The following is a 21,100-nucleotide window of genomic DNA, read 5'->3' on the forward strand; positions in this document are numbered from 1 at the left end:
TTATTGCTGTGATTCTAGTCAAGGCTTTTTAACTCACAGACCGAGGGTTATACAGAGGCAATTAGAGAGGAAAATTAACACCTTGAATTTCCCCTATGGATGCAACAGGCATTCATCCCTCATTAGTGAGATGCAGGGCAGAGTGCTGACTTTTGTTCTTCAGTGGCACAAAGGGAAAAGTTAACCTAAAGAGTATACTAAGGAAATATATCTATATCCATGTCCATATCCATGTGTATTATTATATCTATATCTACTTAAAAATAATTCATTGTCTTCTCATCTGATACCCTCCAAAGTGTTCCATTCTGAGATGGAGAAGAGTGGCCACTTGTTGAGGGTAACCCACCCGAGTAAATGTAGTGTTATCCTTGCTACTTAGCACACGTTGCTTCTCCTCTTGGTGTGCAGTCCTTCCAGTTTCCTTTGGGAAAGCTCCCTTCCTTCATTTTTACCACATGGTGTGGGTGGAATTTTAACTCCTTTAAACTTTCATGGGAGAGTCCTAGTTGGCTTAAGCCAATACCTATATCTGTGTCTTCTGGCTACAGTATTGGTTCAGGGAGAGGCCATTAATCCGATAATATCCATTGAGATGGGACAAAACCTTTGCTAGGATTTCTGGGAAAGAGAGATTCTTTTATTTCCTCCATGGAGTCCACTAGATTGCACGGTGTGAGGGTGCAAGAATGAAGACAGACATTCATTTTGTGATCCCAGGGAGAGCCCTCAGCTTCAGGGGTGAGGCAGGGAGAAGAGGTTACTGTGGGGAGCTCGAGGATAAAGCCAAACTGTAAAAGGAAGAGCAGAGAAATGGAAAGAAGCCAGATCATTGATGATACTGTTTGAACTGCTAGATCCAGCCTCACCTGAAGTCAGAATTATCTCTGGACTTTCCAATCATGTGAACCAATACATTCCTTTTTTCTTGAGTCAGTTTGAGCTGGACTTTGTGTCAGTTATAACTTAGAGTCTTAATGGGTACCACGGATTTTGAGCTCTTCCTGAATTTCCATCAGATAACTTTATGTAATGATAGAAGTAAAATGCATTCCAAAGGCACTCATAAATGTAATCCAAACGTGGATTATACACATCTCTGCTCAAACAAGTTTAGAGCTGACTGTTGTAAGTGGCTGGGGTGGCAGGGAGAGGTGGGAACTGAACCTATGCTTGAGTGCAAAAGGCATTTGAAATTATTTTTTTGATAATATATGATTTTCTGGAATAGGTTCCACTCTCCTGAATATTTTCATGGAACATATCTCCTAGAAAAACACTCCTAGGACCTTGCAGTTACTAACATTAGGTTTTCCAGTGTGCTCCGTGCTCTTCTCCACACATAGGAGTTAGTTTGTATTCTGGACACACATCCAGTGGTTGCAGGTCTACGCTGCTGGGCTGCATGCAGGAGGAAGAAAGATGTCTGTGAAGGAGCCAGGAAGAAGGCAGGTTGCCCGCGCCGAGAATGGAGTGTCTCTTATGTTCTTTGATAACTTTGAGATTTCCCTTTCCTATTCCTTTCTCCTCATCTATTAATGAGCATGAACTACATCCTGGCCTTTAATCATTGATATCATTTCAGATACACTTTTTCAATATCCTCATCTCTCTTTTGCTCCTTACGAACATCTGTTTCCCAGACCCACTCTTCAGAATTGAGTGTATACATGGCAGCTTTCCCCATCTCTGAGCCATGGAGCTAAATTTCCTATGCACCTTCAAGCATTAAATTGAAAATTAAGCTAAATGTACCATATTTTGTTATAATTACAGTTTAGAAAAAAATCCTTGTTAATTAGGTATCCAAGAAAGTTATGTGGTCCATATGCTATGGAGGAATTTATAGTCCACAGTAATAAAGTTTGGTAATAAAGGGATAGTGATGAGTGAAAGGGACAAATGTAAATTAACATTCCCCGAATAAATCAAACAGTTTAGAAAACTGGGCCATTCATGGCAACCACATGTGACTTGTTATAATTGCCAGTTTTAAAGTGTCTGATTTTAGTTTCCTCAAAAATTTTTTTAAAAAACAAATTGACATGATTTGAAGCTTAATATTCTGGTATTATTTGACAGTCACAGAGCTCCTGAGACTGCCATATTACAATCAGAAATTATTCTAATTGTTCTTCATAGGGTCTTTGGCATTGGCTTGGATAATGACGGAAATTAGTGAGTTTTACCCAGACAAGGTCCTTCCTTCAAGGAATTTATCCTCTACAACTATCTGCACTGGCCTGAGCTGCAGTGGGAACAATCTGTCTTCATTGACCCGGAAGAGTCCCTTAGTTGGTAATGATGATTGACATCCTGTTTCAAGGGCTTTCTCTGGGCCAGGTCCTGCACTGAGCTCTTTATATGCATTAATTCTTTTCATTCTCACAGTCTTCAGAGGGAGTGTATTACCTAAGAGTTTTTCTCAGTTGTAAGTATGAAAAATAGCAACTAGAAATGATTTATGTGATAAAGAAATGAATTGTCTCTAGGAATAAAAGGTTTAAAGATAAGGCAGCTCTAAGATTGGTAAATTTATCACTTGACACCGTTAAGAGCCTGGATTCTTTCTTTTTGCTCAACTACTCTTGGCGTATAACTTTGTCTTTGGATTGGCTCCCTTCTTGGTCACAAGATGACTACCACAATTTCAGGGGTTACATTCTTCATGTCAGCCCCAGAGGAAGGAGAGTGGACCCACTTTTCCTTGCTCCCCATTTTCTTTCGAGCCAGCTTCTGCCTTTGGAGAAGACTCTCATGGTAGGTGGGGACTAGGTGTTGATTAGGTGAGCAACCACATCTACTACAGGTAGATGCTACCATGATCCCCATTTTACAGATAAGGAAACTGAAACTGAGAAAGGCTGAGTGATGTACCCAGCATCTCTCTGTGAAGATGGGGTTTGAACTGAGGCAGTTTGACTTTAAAGCACGTGTTTCTATCCACTGCACTGAACTACTTGGCCGTGGCAAATATCTTCCTAACTCTGAGTGGGGCCTTGGGTCAGTTTAAGTGAAAGAAATAGGTGAAAATTGTTTTTGATTTTTCTTGTCTTTTTTCTTTCCTTCAGAAGAGCCTCTTTTTGTCCCCAGGGTCCTGTCCTAGATCCCATACACTGATAGGGAAGGACAGGTTCCAGGAGAGTCAATGGGAGGGGCAGTGAACTTGGCCTTAGAGTAAGGGATAGCTTCCCAGAGAAAGTGAGTTACATTATCTCCAGTGAGATCTGAAGAAGAGAGATTAGCCATATAAAATAAGTAAGGCGTGGGGATGAAATGGACAGCAGGGTGACTGTAGTTAATAATACTGTATTGTATATTTAAAATTTGTTAAGAGAAAAAAAATTTGTAACTGAGTGTGGTGATGGATGTTAACTATACTTATTGTGGTGATCATTTCACAATATATAGATATTTCATATCATTATGTTGTACACCTGAAACTAATATAAAATGTCAATTATATCTCAACTAAAAAAAGAGAGATTAGCCAGGTGGAAAGTGTGTGTGTGCGCATTCATGTAGGATAAAGTGTTTCAGTAGAGGGAGCAGCATACAAAAATGGAGAAGGGGGTGCAACTGGAAAATTGCAAGTAGTTCAGAATAACCTGTGTCAAGCTCAAAGGGTGGTGTAGTTGAGAGATAAGATTCTAGAGGTAAAAAGAAGTGAACCATTAAAAACATTATTAAGCATGTTAAGGAGTTTGAACTTTATCCTGAGATCAGCAGGCAGTGATTACAAATTTTTAGCAGAAGAGGGACTTGATCAGAATGCAATTTTAGCATGATCTCTCTAACTGCTGGGTGGAGAGTGGATTCCTGTGGTCTTAAGGCTGTGCTTACAAGTCCAAATTAAGTGGAGGAGCAAGGCCACTATCTGGCTAACTCAAGCGTCCCCCTCATGGCATGAGTTGGGGCCTCCCTGTGGCTGACTTTGTTGGATGACTCATCAGCCATTCCCAATTCCCATCTCCTTTATCCACACCCAACTTCAGAGACCGAAAAATCCAGATACTTGCTTTCCTCATGGCTCATCTAGGGATGGTCATGTCACCCAGTTTGGCTATGGGCTTCTGGGAAAGAGTTTAACTTCTTGATAATAGGAGAGACACACTAGAGGCCACCTGTTGCCTGAAACCATCTTTTGACCCTAAAGTGACATGACTAAGGGTGAACACCCACATGGGGCAGAAGGATAGAAGGGGCCTGGGTCCCTAATGACATGACAACTTCTCCAAACCAATGGGGCCTAGCCACCTCCAAATGTCTTGTTTAGGAAGCAATAAATGTGCCCATGATTTAAGCCAGTGTTGGTGATGTCTTCTGTTACCCATAGTAGAAAGCATCCTTAGGAAAGTGGCATGCATTAATTCAACGCAAGAGATTTTCAATTCTTTATTTCATTTTGATTACATATAGACTGTTTGAATTCTTCAAGCAAGAGAAGAAAGTTTCTACAACACATTTATTACACTGGCAGTTTGGAAGATGGAGCTTTGTGAAGTTTCTGCTCCCTTTGGCATAAAATGTGCATGTACGACGCAATTCCCCCTCTGACCAGGGCAGACAAGGCCTGGAGAACTCCTTGAGCCATGGCTCCATCTCTTGCTGCCTACTCTTGGCATAGCATTGGAATGAAGTCCGTTTGGCCTGTGACTGGATCTGAGGCACCAAAAGCTATAGTAGAGAGGATTGTGACTTTTTAAAAAAAAGTTACTTGAAGTTTTAATAAGGCTTTATGTTTGGGGAAAAATATTACTTACAACATGCTTTTCCTTCAAGCAATTTATGTTAATAGAAGAGTGTCCTAAAGAAAAATTAAACAGAGCAGTGGAGCATGTTATATTTTTCTCAAACAGACACGGCACTTTTATTGGAATTCTAATGAAATATACACCCATAAAAATGCTCTCCCCACCCCCTGCCCCCACCACTTAAACATGGCTGCCTGTAGTCACGTGAATGGAGTCCCCAAGTCAATGTCCACTGATTAACTTGTCGTCTGGGGTCTGCCATCACCTAACAGGATAAAGCTAATCTGAATCGACTGCCTGCCACGTTTTTATGACATGGAGCTATTGAAAAGCACAGCAATAATTAAGTGGGAATGTAATAGGGGAAGCTCTCTCTGAGCTCGGGCTGTCACAGAGTGTAACACCTGATATGGCTTCCCTGAGCACCAGACCCCCTGCAATAACACTTTTTATGCTACTTTCTGAAAAACGGTGACTCGAGTTGTCCATCAGCGCAATTTCTTCTGAAGAGAGCATGACAGCTGTGGCAGGTACAAAACAGAGGTGCCTTGTTCCACTGAGTGACACTAATTATGGATAAGGGCTTTGTAAACACGCGTCTCCGTTTGGGGGAAGTGAACAACATCCAGTAAAGCACCTCCATAACCAAAGGAGGTCTATAAATAAATAGAAAATAACGGCACTTTTCTAATTGAATGCAGATAGGTAAATAAACCGGGGGGGCACTTAGTCCATTTTAGATGCAGTGAGTCATTTTCTGCTCCTTGACAAAGTGAAAAAGGCAGTTGGCTCTTGAGGTTTACCCAGGTGTAGATGCTGGAAAGGCTTTCCACCTATACAGCTGCTATCTCAATGAAAAGTCTGTATATAACACATGTACGTGTGTGCATACATGGGTTTGTGTGCAAGGCTCTCTTAGAAATAGATCTTATTTTACGACGTCATTTTAGGCAATGGTTTGGCGCTCTGGCATTTAACTTGAGAAGAAGTGATAAACATATTATTGACCCAGGCTGGCCCACCAAGTAGGAGCTGAACTAGAACACAAATAAACCCGTGGGACAATCAGTAGGCTTGTGGGGGTTCACCTTAGAAGCCACACTCACCTGCTGTATTAGTTAGGCTTGCATTCAGCTGTAAGTGAGGAAAACCCAAAATAACAGCTCGGACAAGATAGAAGCTCCTCTCCGTCTCGTGGAAAAGTACAGGGAGAGGTTCAGAGCAGCTCTGGTGCTCAGAGAGTCAGGGACCCAGGCTCTGTCTACTTCACCGTGCTGCTTCACCACGGATGGCCCACATCCCAGGGTCACCACCTCGAGTGGGTTGGAGAAGGATGGAGAAGACTCGAAACGCACACGTGCACTGTTTCTCCTTTAGGTTCCTGGAAGCTGCCACATGATATTTCTCGTCGACCAGAGCTAAGTCTGTCCCATGGCCGTATTTAGCTGCAAGGGGGCGAAGATGTGTCTCTGTTCCTGGAGGTAAAGAACATTGTTACCATAAAGAAGGGGGCCATGGATACTGAGAGGACTGCTAGAAAGCTCTGCAGACTTGTTTGTATTGGGGAAGAAAGCTGTTTTGCAGCATGTAGTAAGACAAAACCCCCCGGGGCCCTGGATCATTCCCATCTTCCTCATTCTTCTTTCCCCAAATCCCTCACCAAAACCACAGAAGGCGATACTTGGGATAGGCCAAGAGGCAAGTCCTAGATGGAAGAATATTTCTCAGTCTCCAGGGAGGGGTCATGGGGAGGCTGCATTGCTGCTCCCTTCTTCCCAAATCTCACTTTGCTGCTGTCCAAATTCCGTGACCATCTTTCTTCAGCAAGAGGCTAGATTCTTGTTCAAAAAGCAACTTCCTCTAGAAATGAATTTCAATGTCTATCAGCTTTTTATACCTTAATTTGAATGGGTTTCTGAGTTTCCTATCTTTTCTTGAAAGTAGAAGTCCTTACCAGGAAAAAATGGGGTAGGCATGCTCATCTAACTTGTTAGAGACGGAGGGAGGTATAGTAAATTAGGTATTTAAGTAATTGTATGAATGAGTTAGGATTTTGCTATTTGCAGCCATTAGTTAAGAATTCTATTAACCTGGCTTTTAAAAAAAATTATCATAAAGGAATCCGACCATGGGGTCTATTTTCATTTAAACAATTAAAAAAAATAAAGAAAAAATATAACCCCAAATCCTTCTTTTCCTTTCCTCCTAAGTTTTTATCTCTCTAGTTTAGAGATATGTGACTTTGTGTGCATGAACGTATATCAGCTACAAAGTGCTCCTGGAGGGTATGAAGTGTATGCATTGGAATTATTCTACATATGACGAGAACTAAGTATATACAGTATTGTGCCAGGAGTCCATTGTGGAAGCAGTTGCTTGGGGTAGTATTTAGTGCCAGTCTATTCAAGTCAGAGCATTCACTGAAGAATTCTCAGAAGTGGCTACAGCTCATGAAAGGGAGGAAAGATCCCTAAATCAAAAGGAGAGGGCATTTTGGGAGTTCTGAGCTGAGCAGGGTGGGGTTAAACTCACATCACTGGATTCAGTATATGCTGACTGATAGCAGAGGAGGAGGCCAGTGTGAAGAAGGAGGCTGAGCTTTGGGGTTCTTCAGTGAAGGAGCTGGATGTCATGCGTTCTCCTAGATGTCTTGCATACACACCTTCATTTATTTCTCACAATGACCCTGGGAAACAAGTACAGTTATCTAGTTTTACAGATGAAGAAACTGAGACCAAAGAAAGTAGAGACTGAAAGTCAAAGCTGGGGCTTGAATATGGGGGCTGACTTCATAGGCTCTGTCTACTGCACCACCCTGGGTTATGACATAGGGAGGCAGAAAAGAAGAGCTGGTAAACTGGTTTAACACACAGCCCTCACATCTCCCACCCCTTTCCTCCCACCCCCAACAGTCACACTTTCACCAAGGCTGTGCCAGATGCTCTGTCTCCAGGACTTGACATGGCCTTTAGTGGCTGGTAGGCCAGTGATGATGGTGCATGGCTAGCATCAGGATCATTGCGGTTCTTGGATATCATAGCTGGTCACCACTTCCTAGTGGACGGGACAAGGCCTGGGAGCTCTGGTGGTTAACGAAGGCGTGTTGTTTTCCTTTTAGACATTGTCTTGCTTCCCAATTAGCCAGGAGTTTTGTTTTGCTTTTAAGTCACGAACACCCCAGCTGTCAAAGTCTTTCCTTCCCAAACATCTGCAGCCATTCTGCCTTGGGCCATGAGCTCATCTGATCTCTTACTCCAAGCCGCCTCGCGCTTGACCTGGTCTTGGCCATGAGAACTTCAAGGAAAGGCTAACTGGTAAAGTGGTATTTGTGAGTCACTCTTCCCTCTGAGTCAGAAGTAAAACAACGCCTCATCGTGTTAGAGGGAGTATGGGGCCATCCTGCAATGAAAACCAGAGGACCTTCACCCTTAGTGCAAATGTCATTTCTGGGGTGCAAGGTGACTTGCGATATATATTAGGGGCCTGTTTTTGCTGAGAGTGAGGATAAAACCTCAGGGCAGCCAGATGAACTATTTTCCCTTCTTTCTTCTCTCCTTCCCTCCCTTCTTCCTTTCTTTCCTTCCTTCACTCTTTTTGACTTTTGACTTCTTTCAAAATAGTAAAACCTGATCATTCAAGGAGAATTTATATTTCTCCTTAACATTTTGATCAAGGAACTTATTTTTTTTTTTTTAAAGATTTTATTTTTTCCTTTTTCTCCCCAAAGCCCCCTGGTACATAGTTGTGTATTCTTCGTTGTGGGTTCCTCTAGTTGTGTCATGTGGGACGCTGCCTCAGCGTGGTCTGACGAGCAGTGCCATGTCCGCGCCCAGGATTCGAACCGACAAAACACTGGGCCGCCTGCAGCGGAGCGCGCGAACTTAACCACTCGGCCACGGGGCCAGCCCCCAAGGAACTTATTTTTAATATTAATTCTATTGTTTAGCGAAATGTGGCAGAGTGGAAAAAATATGGGGTTGAAAGCAAAAAAACAAACCAACCAAAAACCAAAAAAAACAAAAAGGGGTTTTTGAGTGGTGGCTTGACAAATTGAGAATTGAGAGATCTTAGGCAAGTCACCCACCCTATGAAGCTGCATTTCCTCAAAGGAAATATGAAGACAACCAAATGTGTCTTACCCCCACCCCAGAGTGTCATCAGATACTAGTGAAATAATTTGTGTGAAAATGCTTTGTAAACTCATGTGTGTCACAAACATGGTCAGCGGTTTAGGTTCTGGTTTCAGACGGAGCAATCCTTACACAATGTGACTTGGGGAAATGACTTTGTCTCAGTGTTTCTCAACTGGGGGCAATTTTGTCCTGCCCCAGGGATAACTGGCAGTGTCTGGAGACATTTTTGGTTGTAACAGCTGGGAGACAGGATGCTACCAGCATCTAGTGTGTAGAGGCCAGGGATGCTGCTGAACATCCTACCATGCACAGGACAGCCCCCACAACAAGGAATTATCTGGCTCCAATGTCAGTGGTGCTGAGGTTAAAAAACCTTGCTTTATCTGAACAAACCTCAGTTTTTCTCATCTTAAGGTAACACAAATAATAGCAATAGTACTTATTGCATAGAGTTTTCACGCAGGGTGAATAAAGTAACACAACTAAACTATCACCCAGGGCCTGGCATTTGTTAAGTGCTCGCGGAAGCCTATCTTGTGCTCAGTGTTCCTGTAGCTGCTCTCCCAGAATCCTTCCTACTTGTCTGCAATCCTTAATTATCAGTCCTTCCTAAACTTAGTAAATACTCAGATAGTTTTGGCTGCCTAGTATTCATTCCCCCACTTCAACAGCACAGCAGTTTCCTTTTTGAGAATTTCTTTTTCCCGATTATGTGAGGTCTTGGTGGGAACGTAAATCCAGACACCTCTCTCTGAGGAAGCAGTGGGCCATGTCCTTCCTCTCCCTGCCCCTGCACAGCCGGGGAGGGGTCATGCAACCTGACTTTGGCCAATCAAACCATCTCTTCCGGGACATTGACTCTTGAGCATAAGAAGTGATGAAAACACGTGGCAGCATGCTGGCCTTAGGATTCCCGCTGTTAAGAGTATGTCAGCTTCCCTACTCCACAGAGCCTCTTGGTTCCTCTCTTTTCCAGTGCCTGTTCTTCGGCCTCTAGTGGACCCAGGAGGGTTTCCAGAGCCTTCCAATACATTTCCAGAGGTGGCTCTGTTGGTAGCAACCAACACTCTTGATTGATCACTTACTCATCAATGACTCAATGAATAGAACCACGGGACTGTATGTTTTGTGTCTGTTGGTACAGGAGATGAGGTTGGGGCTAAGGATTTCCAGCCTAGATGATGGCAAAACAGGGAAGAGCTTCTAATTGTATCTTTCCCAATAGCACTGCAGCAACATTCAGTTCCACTTCTAGAGCTCACATTCTTTATCCAAGTAAAAGCTGAATCTTCCTCCTCTAGCCAAGTCCTTATCAATAAACATAAATTAGCCAAGCTCTGTCTTGTGGTGAACCTTTACGTTTGGCCAACAGAATTGGGCAATAATATGATTTAAAATACTGATTTAAGCAAATTCTCAGAAGTACAGGGTATATTTACTGTAAAATCCACATTTGAAGCTATCCTTTTTTTCAACTTTCTCTCTCATGTTTGCCAGACTCTATGTTAACATCTGCATAGAATAGAAACTTACATTTTGTGTCCATTTGGGAATACTCTAGCCAAGCAATGACACTGGCTAGTAATAAGCACAAGGAAGAGCAATTGGCACATTGTTAACTGTTGTGTTTAAGTTGTTTCTCTGGACCAGATGTGTGACTGCTTGGGAAAAAATATTTGATGATCCTCACTTTCTGTTTTGAAATAATAGCTTCATAACAAATCACATTTATTAGTGGTTTAAAATTTGCCAAGCATTTAAAAAAAATTTTTTTAAGGAAGATTAGCCCTGAGCTAACATCTGCTGCCATTCCTCCTCTTTTTGCTGAGGAAGACTGGCCCTGAGCTAACATCCGTGCCCATCTTCCTCTACTTTATATGTGGGACGCCTACCACAGCATGGCTTGCCAAGGGGTGCCATGTCCACACCTGGGATCCGAACTGGCAAACCCTGGGCTGCCACCACGGGACGTGCGAACTTAACCGCTGCGCCACCGGGCCAGCCCCAGCCAAGCATTTTTAAGTTTACAAAGAATATTGTGCATGTATCTTTTCTCATTATAAATATAATCTATGAAATTCGAGTGTATGAGAAATTTAAGCAACTTTTATTTTCTAAGGGTACAAAAGACAATATTTGAAACAGAAATTCAGAGTTCCACTTCTTGAATTTGTCCATTATCCTCAGCAGGAAGCACTAGCAGTTATTCAAAGCTTAGGCTGGATAACAGGAGCCATAATTAATATGTATTTATAAAGTCATATTATGTATTTACATATACCCGTGAGGGTAGTTACCACCTGGAGGATATTGAGTAAGGCATAAAAAAGACAACTGGATAAACAAGCTTTGCAAATTTTTTAAAAATAACATCATTAAGTCTCTGATGAAGCCAGTTAAAAGTTTAACACCTCTGAGGCTCAGTTTTCTCATCTCTAAAGTGGGGATAATAACAGTGATTATTTCAGCTGATTGGATGACTAAAAGAGACCACGTTTATACAGTTTTAAATTTATTTGAAGGGTTTGGTTTTAGACAAGGATTTTATAATTTCTAATGCCAAGAGGAGAAAATATGTTCTCAGTTAAGACTTTTTGCTAAGGATTAACTCAGCTAAGCACTAGAAATAACTGCTGTGTATCACTTTGGGTCAATTAAAAGAGGACATTGGTCATGAATGACACATCTAGAGTAGCCACATATTTCAGATGGGAACCTAGGACTGGAGAGACCATGGAATTTTCCATTACTATTGACATCTAACTCTCCATTTCTCTCCCCTGTCTCTCCCTTCTCAGTATATCAACACAAAACAGACATTTTTGGTCTCGGGACATGAAGAAGGCAAACACATAATTTTCCTTCCATCAGTTTGGATGCAGTCGAAAGACACTAGCTAGTGACCTAAGCTTGGGCTACTGACCCCAAAAGGAGCGAATGATGCTTGAGGCCTGAGCCCCACGGCTGTGGATATGTCCTCCCCTTGTTGAATTCCTGTCCATTCTTCAAATGGGATCCCAAGTAACCTCTCTTCCATGTAGTCTTTTCTGATTCTCCAACTAGCTTGGATCTCATCCACAGGAGCATGGGTTTGAACTCTCTTATGGAACTTATAGTGGGTCTGAACCCCAACTAGGTTTTGAGCACGTTGAGGGTGAGAACCACATCATACTCATTTTTGCATCCTCTCTATTCTCAATATAATGCCTGGCATAGAGTGGCACTGTGGCATCAAAGGAGTACAGACTTTGGAGGCCAACAGTGCTGGTTTCCCACTTCCTAGCCACATAACCCCAGAATGCTACTTCATCTCTCTAAAACTCTTTTTGCCATCTGTGAAATATAGGGAATAGTGCAGATCTGGCAGGATTTGAGGTGAGCATTATTATCAGTCTCAAACATTAGTTTCTTCTTTCGTATTCCCTTGGTATGCATTATTTCTGATGTAATTGAATTAACATGCACAAAAAGGTTTGACTCCACATTTAGAGGCACAGAATTTGTAGTCAAATCATATTCTAATTCGAAACTGTGAACCAAATGAGGCTTAGAACTAAAGTTTAGGTTAGTTGAAATGGAATAGTAAAAATCGAATTGCTTATTTCTCTAAAATTTGCTGTCAGTCTAATCTGCGAATGGTTTAATGTTTGGTATTTTCAGTTTATCTCATAATTAATTTATGTTTTCTCAATTGGACTTTAAAACTTTCTGTTGGGAAACTGCAGAAGCTTGAGCAGAAAGATGCTAGAATAGAAGAGAAGAGAATAGAAGAGAAAATGCCAGCCTTAAGATCATATGATTGTGGCACCACTGCTCCCTGGTGGTGGCGTACTCAAATTGCAGGAATATTAAGAAAAAAACAGCCCTTTGAGGACGAGTCATGAAGAGACTGTTCACAAGGATACTTTCTTGCTGACCAATTCCCCCACATCTATTGCTTTTCCTATTAGTGAAAAATGAAGGGGCTGGTCCAGTGGCTGATTGGTTAAGTTTACACGCTCCACTTTGGTGGCCCAGGGTTTCGCCAGTTCTGGTCCTGGGCACAAGCCATGCTGAGGCTGCATCCCACATAGCACAACCAGAGGCACTCACAACTAGAATTCACAACTTATGTACTGGGGGACTTTGGGGAGAAGAAGAAGAAGAAGAAAAAAAGAAGATTGGCAACAGATGTTAGCTCAGGTGCCAATCTTTAAAAAAAAAAGAAAAGGACAAAGAAAAGTGAAAAGGCTGGATGTACACTTGCCCACATTTCTTCCAGCTAAATCCTCTGGGCTTTAGAAGATGATGGCACATCTTACCATGTCTGATGTCATAACTGACATCACTAACAGAAGCACAAGCCTCCTGGGCCATGCATCCTCTTCTAGACTCCCTCCCATGTCTAGATAATGTGCATGCTTGCACTCTCAGTCTGTCATTAGCAAACTCCCTTGAATCCTCAACCTCTTCTCTGAATTGTCCTTGACCTTCTTGCTCCACCTGCATCTACCTCCGCCTTAAGTGGTGGTTGCTTTTTCTCTCATGTTCCATATACCTCAGGGCATTGCCATGAGATAGATGTCCTCCTAGCTACCTGTTACCCACTAGAAACTATTTGTCTTTCTTCATCTTTCAGAAATCCCAGTCCTTTAAAGCTTACAACATCCTACTATTCCATCCTACCTTCTCTTATAGCCCTCTTCTATTAGCCTCCTAGTTATGCCCCTTCACTTATAAGATTGCTACCTTGTTCGCTGTCTTCTTGTTCATTCTACTCCTGTTATTATTCTTGGTGACTTCAACATCCATGTAGGTGACCCATCCAATACCCTGGGCTCTCAGCTTCTTAACTTCATCACCTCCAATTACCTTTTCCTCCATTCTACCTCACCACCAATTCCCTCGATCAAACCAATAATTATCTCCTCTAAAATATCACTTTCGAACATCCTTCTCTCCGATATTTTCTATTCTTTTATCACATTTATTCTATTATCTTCACTCCAATAATGTCTTGACCTTATCAAGACCTCCAGTTCTTTGATCCTACAATATTTTTCTCTGTCCATCACCCTCTTCATCTATAAACATAGTGGCACTGGCCTCTGTACCCACATCCTATACCTTCTTTACTATGACAATGGAAGATACATTCATGCTTCACTTCTGCTCTGGATTCTACCCTCTTACCTTTGCTACTGAATTATCCCCTTTCTTGCATGCATTATTAGTTTTTCCTTCTCTATTGGATTCTTCACATCAGCATACAAGCATGTTCTAGTCTCTCCTTTCTTTATCTACCTTCTCTTGATCCCACCTATCCCTCCAGCTACTACTCCCTTTCTCTGCTCCCCTTCAGAGCAAACTTTATTGACAGTTGTCTTCACTGGTGGTCTCTACTTCTTCACCTCCTATTTTCTCTTCGACCTACTCCAACCAGGTTTCTGGCCCCTTCAGTGTACTGACACTGCTCTAATGAAGGTGGTCAATGACCTGCCTCTTGCTGGTCTAATTCTATTCTCATTTTACCTCTCAGCAATGTTCAACACAGCTGGCCACTCCCTGTTTGAAACCTTTGTTTCTCTTGGCTTAAATGTGTTGTTTTCAAACATTTTTGCTCTTATAGCCTCTAAAAGAATTTTGTAAAATTTTGTAGACCCTTGCACATTTTTAGACTTGACATCTATATTTTTCATCACAAGTTTAAATAGCTGCAAAGGATAGAATTTCCAGTATGTTATAAATATTGACATCTTAAAATAAAACTGTTATATTGCTCTTTTTAAATGTGCCCAGTGGAATCTAAACATCATAGAAATTTGATACTCACCATCAACCATTTAGAAAATACACAGACTTCTTTAACAGTTAGAAATTTTGCATTGTTCCTTTTTCCCCTTGGATTTATATTTTCATTCAACTTTCTGCACAAAAAATTTTTTCCTAATGTAATATATTTTATCACTCTACCAATTCTGTGTAATTAAGTTGTGTATATAAATTGAAAGTAAAACAAAAAATTTTCTATTACTATAAGACTCTACAAATTAAAACATTTCTTTTAGATTCAGTTATCATTACAGCTATTTATTTATACACTTGATCAAAATAACATAAGTATTGTATATTATGAATTTTGATGAAAAAGTATTAACCCAAAAAGAGAATTTTATTATAAACATAAATTCCTGAGTTGACTAGAGCTTTTCTCCCCCCAATTAGTTCATATATTCATGGATTCTACGGCTTATTGTTATAATAAGACAGAATTCAGTCTCAATTCTCTCCCTATTTTTTTCTTTTTAAAAAATGTAAGGTCTGAGAAAATGTGTTTATATAAATAAGTAGATAGAAATTTTGTTTTAGAAATGCTTTTCAATTCTTTGAACTCCTGAGTTATATGCCAAAAAAAGTTACAGAATAATTTATCACAAAAAGTGTTTTAATGATTCACCAGCACTCAACTCAATTAGGTTCCCCTCCAATGCTGTGGAAAGCAAAAAATTGGACATCACCTGACTTGTCTAAAGCTTTGTTAGCTAGATATTATGAATTTGACCAGACTGACTCTGTATTTCTGTTTCTTTGTTTGTGCCTAGAACATTTTTACCCTGCTGAGCACTGCACTCTAGTAAGATGTGGGAGACAGGTGATGGTGAAAGGAAGTCTTACTTTTCCTAGGCACATTCTCAGGCAGGTAAGTTTTCAGAGAGAGTGGATATGAAGTTGAGGATCTGGAAATCACTTGACTTAGAACTGTCTAGGCCTATATTCCCCTTGAAAAATCTTTGCAGCCTCTGAAGACCTCTGAGTTTTCTCCTAACTCAATAGCCTTTCCTTCTGAGTGCCCTGGCTGGCTATTCCTTCTCTTTTTACCTCTAGATGTTGAGCGCCCTAGGCATCATTCCTGGGGCCCTTTCATTCTGTTTTCTGGCCATCTCTTCCCTAGGTGATCTTAGTCAGTCCCAGTGCTTCAAATACTGTCAATAAGCTGAAGCTCCCAAACTTATATCTTCTACCATGTCCTTTCCCCGCAAGCTCCGATTCATATATCCAACTTCTGACTTGATTTCTCTGCGTGAATGCCTAATTGGCATCCCAATGACCACGTCTAAAAGAGAACTCATGATTTTCTAGCACACTTCTAGCCAACTTGTTCCTCTACAGCCTTCCACACCTGAGAAAATGGCAACATCATCCTACCAGTTGCTAAATCCAAAAACTTAGGAGTTATTCTTGATTTCTCTTGTCCATCACCGCCTACAGCAAAGTGCTACCTTTAAAATGTATCCCAAATCTACCTGCTTCTCTTCATCATCTTCAGTGTTCTCTCCCTAGTCAGAGACACCACCATCAGGGTTCACCTGGAGGCTGTGAGACCTCTTTATTGGTCTCCCTGTTTTCACTCTGCCACCCCCCACCCAAATGATCCGTGCTCCACAATGAAGCCAAAGTGTCTTCTGGAAACATCAATCAGATCACGTCACTCCATTGCCTGAAACACTATATGAAAAATAATCCCAGCTATTTATCTGGGTCTATAAGGCTGTGGTCTGGACCCTGCCTAACTTTTTGATCCCAGTTTCACGTCTGTGTCTCCCTGGCTTACTGAAGTCTGGCCACACAGACCCTCTTCTAGTTCCTAAACACTCCGAGTTTCCTTTTTTCCTCAGGGCCTTGCACTTGCTGTGTTCTTAGTCTAGAGTTCTCTTCCTCCATACTGTCCCATTGCTATCTAATTTTCCTTCTTCAGACATCAGCTCATATAACATCTTTTTTAGAAGTGTTTTCTGACTAACTTCTCCATCCCATTCTTTGTCTTTTTTTTAAGTAGGCCCTATCCTGCTAGAAATGGACCATTTCTGTTGTTACATATATAAGCTCCCTGAAAGCAGAGATCTTTCCTGTCTTACTTATCTCCATATCTCCAGTATCAAAAGTGTGTCAAACACATAGTAGGTGCACATATTTGTTGAGTGGATGCAGAAATTCTCACTGTGTTTGCTGCAGTTCTTTTTAAGTACAGGAGCATGTCCCAGTGGTATTTCCAGGAAATAATAAGTTTGGAACAGAGGCTTAGATAATGACTACCATCTCATCTCACTATCGAGCACTGACCTAGAACTGGAGCTGGTATCACAGAATAGCAAACAGTCATGGGCTTTGGAGTCAAATAAGGATTTAACCCCAGAACTGCCAGTGTCCAGCTCTATGACCTCAAACAAATCACATCATTCTTTATATTTCAGTTTCTTCACATATAAAATGGAAATAATAACTTGCAGGATTGTTGTAAGAATTGGAAATAATATAGATCATTGACTGTCACATAGTAGCCATCCAACTAATGGTAGTTGTTGAATTATTGTTAATATCGTTGAACTATTATTGTTATTGCCCAATCCAGTTCCCCTAGAATTTCTTTTACTGGTCTGTCCCATGGCCAGTGACAGACTGGGATGCGGTTACAAAATCCTGCTCCCTTGCCTCAAGGCCAGGCAGACTCTGGGGAACCCCGTGACAGTGGGGGGGCTTCCGTAGCTGCACATCTCCCTGCAAGTCAGGCTAAAAGCTAGTCTTCACCAGGCATCACCTCCTTCCTTTTCCCTATCCTGATTCCTTGGCTCCTTATCAGATTCTCCTGGAAGCAATGCCTCAATCAATGATATGTGCATGAGTCCCCACCTCAGGCTCTGCTTCACAGAACCCGACTAGGGCGGTGGTGATCACCTTTCATTCTACTAGAAAACATTTACAGGGTTTATAGCCCTAGCAACTGTTTTTTTTTTTTTTTTTCTGGTAATGTCAAGTCCATTAGTTATATTTATTTGCTCATATTAAGAGCCTTATTTAGAAGTGAGAATTACCATGATGTCTTTGCCTTAGTTTAATGATGATTGGAAGAGCCACCTATTATTAGAAGAAGAAAGAATGGAAAAGAGAAGTAATTACATTTCTCATTAGAGGAATGTGGGACAAGGCCCCAGAGCTTAAAAGTTAAGGCTTTTCTATCTTCTAATGACATCTAAGGTGTCAGTCAGACATGCCCTGGTCTGAGCCTCATCCATCCTGCGTTCAAGCGGCCACTGCCACTCACGCTAAGCTCATTGTGAGGCCTGGGAAGAAATACTCAACATCTCTCTGCCTCATTTTTCTCAATTGTAAAACGAGAAAAAAATAATACAGAACTGTTGAAAGAAGTAAATGAAATCTTGTATGTGAAAGAACTTGGTAATTATAAAACACATCATAAAGATGAGGTGTTAGAGGTATAAAAATGACATTCTGGTTCGTTCAGGAATTGGAAGTGAAGGCATTAAGATATTGCGCAGAAGTATGAGCCTCTTTAAATATGCAGAAATAGGGAAAATTGTGGTAGAGTCATATGCATTGTGTTTTAAAGAAATTATTTTTGTGGAAAACATATTTTTCATACTTAAAAGCAGAGTAAGGTAGAAGTACTTTGTAAATGATAAAATGTATATATATATATGATACATAAAATATATATATCAACTGCAGTTCCAGTGACTTCTGAGAACTATTTAGGGGAGTTAAATTAACAGTATTTCATAGGATTTATTAGCCATAAAAAGTCCCCCGGAGCTGCCTACATAAGGCTTTAATTATTCAAAGATTGTATTTTGGCGCCTCAAACATCGCCAAACCCAGAAATAAGAAAAATGAACACGTTTTTGTGGTGGCAAAGAGAGACATTTTGCACAGGAAGCAGCAAAGAAAATGAGAACCCTCAATTTCGAGAAACCCACAACTTGAAGGTAACTTAGACACCTGGGAATGAGTTATTCCCAAGAGGAAGGAAAGAAGCACTCCAAAGGGATCGGGACAAAGCCAAGAAGCAAAACATACATGACAGGAAACAGAAAAATATAAGACGAGCAGAGGAAAGCAGGAGCAGAAAGGTTAAGAATGTGGCAGACAGTGATCGCTGGAGAAACCAGAAGAGGCAAAGGGACCCGGGAGGCAGCAAAACCCTCCACCAGAACAAAGAGATGCCCGGGAGGCCAGGGCGGAAGCGGGAACGTGTGAGTCCCGGCGAACTACACCCTCCTCAGCGCCCCCTGCAGGCAACACCGGGCCTTCAGCGCCCACCCTCTCCACGTGCCAAATACAGAAATAACCTTGTTTCTCTATTTCTATTAGAGAAAATAAAATTGTTGTTACTTATCCTCTGGGACTTGGTGCATCCTCCTCAGGCACCCCATCTTCAACATTCAGGACAGAGGCTGCTCTTTGAAGTGATGTTTTTGGTCCTTTAGATAGAGTTGTAAGTCCCTTCCCTCTACTTCTGCAGGTCTCTCCTTACCCTTGTCCTAAGACACTCTACTCACACATGTTCCTCCAGTATTCGTCTGTGAGCTCCTTGAGGGCAGGCCATCTTCACAACCTCGGTGCTTAAGACTTGGTCTGGCGTACACCATTCTCCCAATAATCGTTAATTAAAATCTGCTTAAGAAGGTAGGGAGAAATTTCTCCCAAAACTACAATTTCAATGCCTCGGTACTTAGATGATTAAGACACCAGATATTTCAAGGACCCACGTTTCCACTTGTTTTTTTTAATTGAGGTAACATTGGCTTATAATATTATACAAATTTCAGGTGTACATCATTATATTTTGATTTCTTTGGAGACTACATCATGTTCACCACCCAAAGACTAATTACCATCCATCACCATGCACATGTGCTCTATTACCCCTTTCCCTCCCCCCTCTTCCCCTATATATACACAATGGGATACTGCTCAGCCCTAAAGCAAAAATGAAATCTTGCCATTTGCGACAACATGGATAGACCTTGAGGGTATTATGCTAAGCAAAATAAGTCAGATGGAGAAAGTCAAATGCTGTATGATTTCACTCATAAATGGAAGATAACAACATCAATAAACAAACACATAGACACAGAGAATAGATTGGTGGCCCACCTGTTTTTGAGTGTGCCAGACCCTATTCTGGGCAGTGGCGAGCATTTAAGGTCAATGATAAAGAGGATGATAACGTGTAAATTGTGTCGCCCCTGCTCTGTGCCAGGAGCTGTGCTAAGTGCCTTACGCATGCTATTAGTTAATCCTCACAGCAAACTCTGCCCTCAAGGAAAGCAGATGAATGATTTCATGCGAGAGACAGATAAACACATTCCTAATAAACAAGTAAATTATAATATAACACAGCAGGCAATATGACAGCATGCGAATTAGGGACTGGAGGTGAGTAACTTTGCTTCCCTGCCTTTGGTGAGGAACAGCCAGGTAATAATGGAGGTGTCCCTGCAACTTCAAAGTGATTTATTTCTCAAGCAGACGACTAGTCCAAATAGACAGGAAAAGTCCTTCTTTGAGCGTTGGCCTTGCAAAAACCAAAACAAAGCTCAGCAATATATTTTATCCCTTTGAAAAGTGAAAGCTCCACATTACAATCTTATTCTTTTGAAAAGATATATGAATTGCTTAAAGGTGCAAATATTATTTATGATGCTTCTATTTAACTAGGACGATCGTAAGTATTACTGCTCTTATTCCTCCTGTTTATTATAGATTGGTATTAAGGCATGACTATGAAGCTCTTTGAATAAATCATTTTAATTGCCTAGTAATATGAATGTTCATGTTAATTAAGCAGATATTTTGCACATGGCAAAGAGAATTCTTTTGAGATTTTTCTTTGGAAAGACAGTCTTACAAAGTGCCTTTTGTGGAATAAATGACTTTCCTATTGTCAAACTGAGTACCATGCAACTGTTTTAAAAGATATATTTAAGCATTTAATTTTGATCTTAAAATATATAGATGCCCAGCAGAAAGTGGGCTCCACATTAGCTAGGATCTGTAAGGTTGAATCATACTGTACGAAGCTGTGTGGTGAGGTGGGAGGGTGCTGATGTGGGGTAGGGACATAAGCTCTAGATCATAGGAAAGTCACTTTGGTTCTCTGGGCTTCGGTCTCCTCCCTTGTTAAATGCAGGGTTAGGACTCTAAATCTAATAGTCTTCAATCTGCTACCAAGTCCTTGCCTAGGACCCGGCTTCTATCCTCTCTCTAGGAGCAAATCCAGACTCGTGATGTCCCTCCTGAATGGGACATCATCATAGTAGGCATATGTCCCTCCTACAACCACCAAGATAGTAGCAGAAAAGGTATAACTTCAGAGATTTCAATAAGAAAGTTGCTCTTCGTTATTTTGGAACTTAGAAATGTATTGGAAATTGA

The sequence above is a fragment of the Equus caballus genome, chromosome 4, assembly GCF_041296265.1.
Source record: "Equus caballus isolate H_3958 breed thoroughbred chromosome 4, TB-T2T, whole genome shotgun sequence".
Taxonomy (NCBI): domain Eukaryota; kingdom Metazoa; phylum Chordata; class Mammalia; order Perissodactyla; family Equidae; genus Equus; species Equus caballus.